At 39.5% G+C, this 7171-nt stretch overlaps 1 pseudogene; it reads right to left on the reverse strand.

Moving 5' to 3' along the window:
• Positions 1-6394: 6394 nt before the first annotated feature.
• LOC114046125 lies at positions 6395-7005 on the reverse strand (annotated as a pseudogene).
• Between the last annotated feature and the right edge of the window lie 166 nt (positions 7006-7171).

Genomic DNA, 7171 nt, shown 5'->3' on the forward strand with positions numbered 1-7171 from the left:
TCCAGAGGTAAGACAAAATTCAGGACAACTATCGATGGTTTGGGATACAGTGGATGACATTGACATCTTTGATGTCTGACCACAGCCTCTGTTTCAGCTGCCTTCATGACCTCTGGAACAAATTCTTCTCATCGGCCCATTCCACTGGGGAAAGTCTTCACCTGCTTGGGGTAGACATGCCCCTAAATAACCTCATATTTAACTGTTGAAGAGAGGCAATTTGATATCTTAGCCTTGCAATTATGAAGACCTGAGTTCAAGTTTCACTTTTGACACATTTAGCCTGATCATTTTCACATAAATAGCCCTATGAAATAAAATGGGTAAATATTGTTATCTCCTTCCAACAAATAAAGAAAACTGGGATAAGGATGATTAAATGAAGTCCTTCACAAAGAGATACTTTGACAAATGATTTAATCAGTGTAAGGAGGTCCCAGTAAAGAACCACCACCAAATGGGATCTGTAACTCATCTAGGAGCCACAAGGTGTCGGAGACAAAACAAATATTCACTGCCATCAAGAAGCTTACATTCTACTGGGAGTGGGAGGGTGGGGAAGGATACAAAAGATACCCTAATAAGCATAAGAAAAGGGGGCTAGGGAGAGATTAGATAAAGTGCTCTAGGAAAATAGAAAAAAAAGGAGATAGAGACTCAGAGAATACTTCTCAGAAGAGGATAGCACTTGATGTGAATCTGAAAAGAAAGCAAGAATTTTTTTGTGGCAGTAAGATGGAGATAATGTTGGGGTGTGCTGGTAAATGTTTAACAACCAGCTTTCCCACAAAGAAAATCTGTAGAGAGCAAACCACTTTACATTTAATCTGCATTATTAACATTTTCTCCATGACTTTCTTAAGCCTAGGCAATCAACAAAATAATAAATCAGTACCAATTTGTAGTATTTGCAGATTTCTAGGATATATGCTGAAAATTTAAAAATCACACTCCTGAATATATTCAGCATTGGGGGAGGAGGACAGCTTGAGCAAATGCATGGAAGCAGGAGAAATAGTCAATAAACTTTTATTGGTGGCAGCTAAGTGCTGCAATGGAAAAAGCTCAGGGTCTGGAGTCATGAAGATTCACCTTACATATTTAAAATCCGGCCTCAGACACTTATTTAGCTGTGTGACCCTGGGCAAGTCACTTAACTCTGTTTGCCTCAGTTCCTCATCATTTATTCCTCATAAAATGAATAAGGGAAGGAAATGGCAAACCTCTCCAGTATCTGCCAAGAAAATCCTACAACTGAAAAAAAAGACTTAATAACAACAGACCTTTATTAAGCACCTACTATATGCTAAGGATATAAAGAAAGGCAAAAAACAGTCCTGATCTCAAGGAGCTAATATCTAAGGAGGAAAGAGAAAGAAGCTCAAAAGGGGATGGGGAGAGTGCACATGGCCCCTGGGCATGATGACAGTTGGTGAAAAATGAAGAGATTGCTGCCATTGGCACCCTTTTTAAATGGAGGACCTGAGAGGAGTTGTCCATCGCCCAATCTCTATCTTCTCCAAATAAAGGGAAGAAGGGGCCCCAGGGTCAATAAGGAACTATGATTTTCAGGTTTTATATGATCTTGCAGTATGATGGATGAATATATATTATTTTTGTAATGAAATTCATTTACTTTATTCATATAAGAAGCCCTCACTCAGAGCCTTTTTACTCTTCTTTTGTTCACAATTTTAAGTGGTTGTGTGGCTTAGTGGAAAGCATGCTGCATTTGGAGTCAGATTCTGGGTTCAAATCCTACCCCTTCTTGCATCTATGAATTTGGGCAAGTCGTTTAAACTCTTTGGGCCTCAGCTTTCTCATCTTTGGTAGAAGACAGGGGAGGTTGGCTCTCTGCTTCATGGTAGGAGTGTAATTCTTCATAGGGGGAGATTTTATTGTCCGAAGCAGCAGTTAAATCTTGATTGGCAGAGGGAAATCTCCCTACATCACAGGCCTGGAGAGGCACTTTGTGACTTGTAGCATTTTTGGCAGGCAGCACGGTATAATGGTTAGTTTGTGGTACTTAAATTCGGGAAGATATGGGTTCAAATCTCTTCTCAGACACTTATTAGCTATGTAATCAAAGGCAAGTCATTTATCTTCTCTGAGCCCTTTTCTTGCCAAAATGGCTCTTCCAAACCTTTTCATCTCTCCTCAAGTCTCCCTGAGGGTCCTCTTGTTATCTTTATCATGAATTACAAAACTCCCCACTTCCAGGTCTCCTCTTTACCCTTGTTAGAATCTGGAAGGAGTTAACACTTAATAATCTGTAAATCCAGAGAGCTGTATTTCCCCCACTCTCTTCACAAATGGCTTTGATAATACTTGCTTCATATACAAACTTATACAGTGGCCATGGTTTTCATCCCCCCCCCCCAATTTATTGTTGTTGTTTTTGTTTTTGTTGTTGTTGTTCCTGGTTCAGCCATGGCTTCATTCATTAACTTGGTCCTAGAATCTTGAACCATCCATGAGCCAGGATGCCCAACACCCAGGATACATGGGATCCTTGAAATTGTCTTCCCATTCCTCTGTGGGTCTTTCTTCCTCAGAAGGGCTGGATCTGGACCAAGCCCCTATTTGTTATCTTTATCACGAATTCCGTGAAGCCATTGTTGAATCAGGAAGAAGCTTTATTAAGATCTGGGAAGGCGGGCATCCCACAAGTGTGAGAGCCAATGGATGAGCTTCTGATAAAGTGTAGGAGTACCATCAGGTGAGAAGTGAAGAAAAATAGAAGAAAGTTTTGCAAATAGTGACTTTGTATGGAACATAGGGTTTGTGAAGGGGGATAATATAAAATAATGCCTATACAGTAGGTGGGAACTGGACTACAGAGCACCTTAAATGTCAAGCTAAGGAGTTTTTAGTTTTGGTTTAGGCAATATGGAGTCACTGAAGGATTTTGATCTGCATGGTGTCACATTCAGTCTATTGCCTTGAGAAGCTTACTTTGGCAAATTTGCAAAGCATGCACTGAAAACTAGAGAAACTAGAGTCTTTTAGATAGGTTAGGAGGCTATAATAGCAGTAAGAGCAATAACAAAAGTAAAAGGTAGGGGCAGCTAGGTGGCCCAGTGGATAGAGCACCAGCCCTGAAGTCAGGAGGACCTGAGTTCAAATTCGGGCCTCAGACCAACCACTTGACACTTACTAACTGTGTGACCCTGGGCAAGTCACTTAATCCCAATTGCCTAAAAAAAATGAATAAATAAAAATTAAAATTAAAAATTAAAAAAAAATTAAAAGTAAAGGGCAATAAGGACTTGAGAACTACTAGGTGACTTAGCAGATAGAACCCTGGGCCTGGAGTTAGGAAGACCTGACTTCAGATTGGCCTCAGAAATAGTCATTCAATAAACCCTTAAACCTTTACTAATAGCAACTAGGTGAGTAGGGAAGATTCACCTTCCTAAATTAAAAATCTAGCCTCAGACACTTACTATCTGTGTGACCCTGGGAAAGTCACTTAACCCTGTTTGTTTCAGTTTCCTTATCTATAAATTGAGCTGGAGAAGAAAATAGCAAACCACTTCACTGTCTTTGTGAGAGAAATTAATGATATAATTATGTTAATAGCTAATTATAAATTTTTAATCCATCCTTTTCCTCCTATTTCTGTGAAGACCCTACTCCTGAAAAAGTCAGTTCTCAGCCTGATAAGATTACTTCTAGCCTCCAAGGCATATGCTCTTAACTAGGTTGGGAGGTACTTCACCTCACTCAGCCACTAACTAGATTGGGAGGTATCACATCCACCTTTAACTTGGTTGGGTAGGACCACACCCAACTGAGAAACCACTTGCTGTTTCTTGTATAAACAGAATCCAGTCTGGGTGAGACCTTATCCTGAGGGAAGGAACCCCTGTTCTTTAGACCTTCCATTATAGTTCAAGGCAACCCAGCTTATGAAGGAGAAAACTAGTCAGAGAGGTAGGATGGAAATGACTTTCCCTGCCCAGATTGTTGGAGGCTACTAGGCTTTCATGATCAAACCAGCTGGAGAGCTGAAGACTTTTAGCCCACTTCCTCGTTAATGTCCAACAATCAGGGTTAAGTTTCACTTGTCAGATGAGTTCCCTGTCAGAAGGTACACACCTGATTTAAGGTGTTTCAGAGTCTCCCTTGCCTTCTTTGTTTACCAAGAAAAACCACTGATCATCAATTTATTGCTTTTTAGCTAACCCAATTAATAAATAATTAATTACCTGGAAACTCTGTCTCTTGGGGTTTTTATTCATGACATTGCCAAGAAAATCTCAAATGGGATCAAATGGAGTCTAGAAGAGTTGGACACAACTGAAATAACTGAACAACAACAAATACAAAGACTTTAACTAGAAGTAGTTATTTGAGTGAAGAAATGTGGGGCAGCTGGGTGGCACAGTGGTTTAAGTGCTGGACCTAGATTCAGAATTGGATCTGACCTCAGACACTTACTAGCTGTGTGACCCTGGGCAAATCACTTAGCCCCTATTTGTCTCAGTTTCCCCATCTTTAAAATGGGGATACTAAAAACACCTACCTCACAAGGTTATTGTGAGGACCAAATGAGACAATAATTGTTAATGCCTTGTATGTAGTAAGTGCTGTAAAAATATATCATCATCATCATCTAGATCCAACTTTTGCATTTACATCGTGGAAGATTATATTTTATGTTAAAAGTATTTGCTTACAGGTCTCACTTGCCCTAGTAGATTGTAATCTCCTTGAGGGCAGAAAGAAAGTCTTATTTTTCTATGACTTTTTAGAAATATTTAACAAAAGTGTTTCGCACGTAGAAGAAACAACAGCTGGGACTAGGGGTATGTAAAAAGCCAATGAGGTTATAACATATAGGGTGGGGTGCGACCAGAGATATATTTTGTATTACTTTTTGTTAATGAATATATTTTGAATACTAGAACATCCTATTCTATGGCATGAAAGTGTTCTCTATGTGAAGATGCATTTGTCAAGAGTGAAGACTCAAAATTTCTGAGGTTGACTCTCACTTGGAAGTACAGTTTTGAAATTGGTGGAAGAACTAGGGTATAAAAAGAGAAGGGAGCCATAAAAGTTTATTTTGTAAGATGTCTTGCCTTCATTTCCTACCATTCACTCATCCATTGAGTTTAATTTTTTTTTGTTTTTGTTTTTGTTTGTTTGTTTTAGTGTAAATATATTTAATGTCACTGAAATTACAATTCCTTCAACACTTAGAAAAACCTCCAGGACTTCAAAGGGTTCAAATAAATAGCCTGTGAAATTAATTGTCCCACATGTTTAATTGACTTTTAAAACAACAGTGTATGATTCAGGAGCCTTTGAAAAATAACTATAGTTTTCAGAAAAAAAAAAAAAGGTACAATAGTACAGTGTGCCCAAGGAAGACTTACTACAAATATGAGAATCTACCAGTCTCAACAATGAATGAAATCACTAAATAAAAAGAACTTATTTAAATGACAATCACCACCATGAAAAGGTGAAAGAATGCTCTACCCAATCCTCATGAATTTGTGAAATTCTGTTTTTAAACAGAATCATAAGGGTAATATAAGTCAGGTCCTCCCAAATAGGGAGCCAATAAGCTCCAGAATTTCAAAAGCATTGTTTTCAAGTTCAACAATGTGGCCTAAATCCCCTCTGTAATGTAATTTCTTTCTCAAGCAGGTTCCTAGCAAGTCTTCATCAAATGGCAAATTCAACAAAGCTAGTCCCCTTCTGCCCTCTAGACCCAACACCCATTGTCCTCTGCACCCTAAGAACCACCTAAAAGCAGGTCCCCAAATGCCAACATTCTTATCAAAAAGCTCTCCATGAATTTGAGGAATAGGGGAGGGCCAGAGCATGAATATGCTTCTCATTCTGGAAGGTGTCCTAAGAGGATGCAGCAGCATCACACCAACCCAGGGAATGACTTTTGGATTCACCATTTCCTTCTTTTTAGTGGATGGCTCTAATTGAACCAGGCCCTTCATACTGAGTGATATGCCTCCTTTCAGGGCCACTGTCCCCTTTCACAGCATGTATCTCACTGCCAGCAGGGGGTACACTGAAAATATCAGCAGAGAAGAGCTGAGATTTACCAAGTCTGCTAATAAAGAGGTAATTGTCTTTGCCAACCTACCACTTTTTAAATCCATTGATAGAGACAGGTAGGTTTCCCCATCAGAAATTACTACAGAATAAGGCCTAACTACATAATATTGTTGTACTCTGAATTAATAAACATCATGGGACTAAGAAGCTGTTCAATAGTGAATTCAGCCCAATGTTTAAGGACCAAAAAAGTGTGTATCTAACACATGTAGTTTATCCCATGTCCTAATAAAGAATATTGGGGTGTTTCATCCAAGAGAATACAATGAAATTTCCAAGTTTGATCTTAAACAGAAAAGACCAGCTAGTCAGTCCATCTGGCTGATTGTTATTCATCAGGGATTGGTGGTGGAATTGGAGCAGGCTCTGATAAAGGAATAAATCTGTTCAAGGAAACACTTGGGAACCTGGCTTCTTGGGCATTATCATTCTCATAGTGGAGTCACTTGCCATCCTAGCTCTGAGACTCTGCTTCTTTCATTTCTTCTTCTACAGGAAGTCCAACAAATGCAGGGAAATCATCAGTAATAATCAAAGTATATGCCTGAGAAAACAGTACAAAGGCTCATCTTCTTGTGGCATCTCTGAATGCTTCCATGATGGACTGAATGGACTCAGACCACTGATGTGACCTGAAGGTCATAAAGATTCTTGACAAATTTCTCTGCCAAATTCTTTGTCCTACTGACCAAATTCCCCCAAGCCCAGAATTTGCATGTTTTCTAGCAGGAGGAATTTATTTTCAAAGATAATCAGCATTATTCATGTCATTGTGTAGTAAATACAGAGGAAGGAGCTGCCCATAAACTAGGGGCATAGTGATTCCTCTAGAAGCCTGAACTTCCGGTTCCTGCACTGATACAGCAGCTTCTTAAAGCTGAAGGTGGTGTTGTCCAGCATCCCCAGCACAGGCATCTTCCCTGACTGCACTGGGCGTGGGACTTCTCCACAGTGGCCACCTGAGGTCAGCTCCTGGAGCTCGCTGACCTGGGCCCCCTCAGTTTTTGAGACCAAGGTCTTCTTCACTGTATTCATTCATAATACATTTTTTTTTTCTTTAGAGGTTTTATATTTTCTGATT

Source organism: Vombatus ursinus, unplaced genomic scaffold (genome assembly GCF_900497805.2).
Source record: "Vombatus ursinus unplaced genomic scaffold, bare-nosed wombat genome assembly UNPS02014781.1, whole genome shotgun sequence".
NCBI lineage: Eukaryota > Metazoa > Chordata > Mammalia > Diprotodontia > Vombatidae > Vombatus > Vombatus ursinus.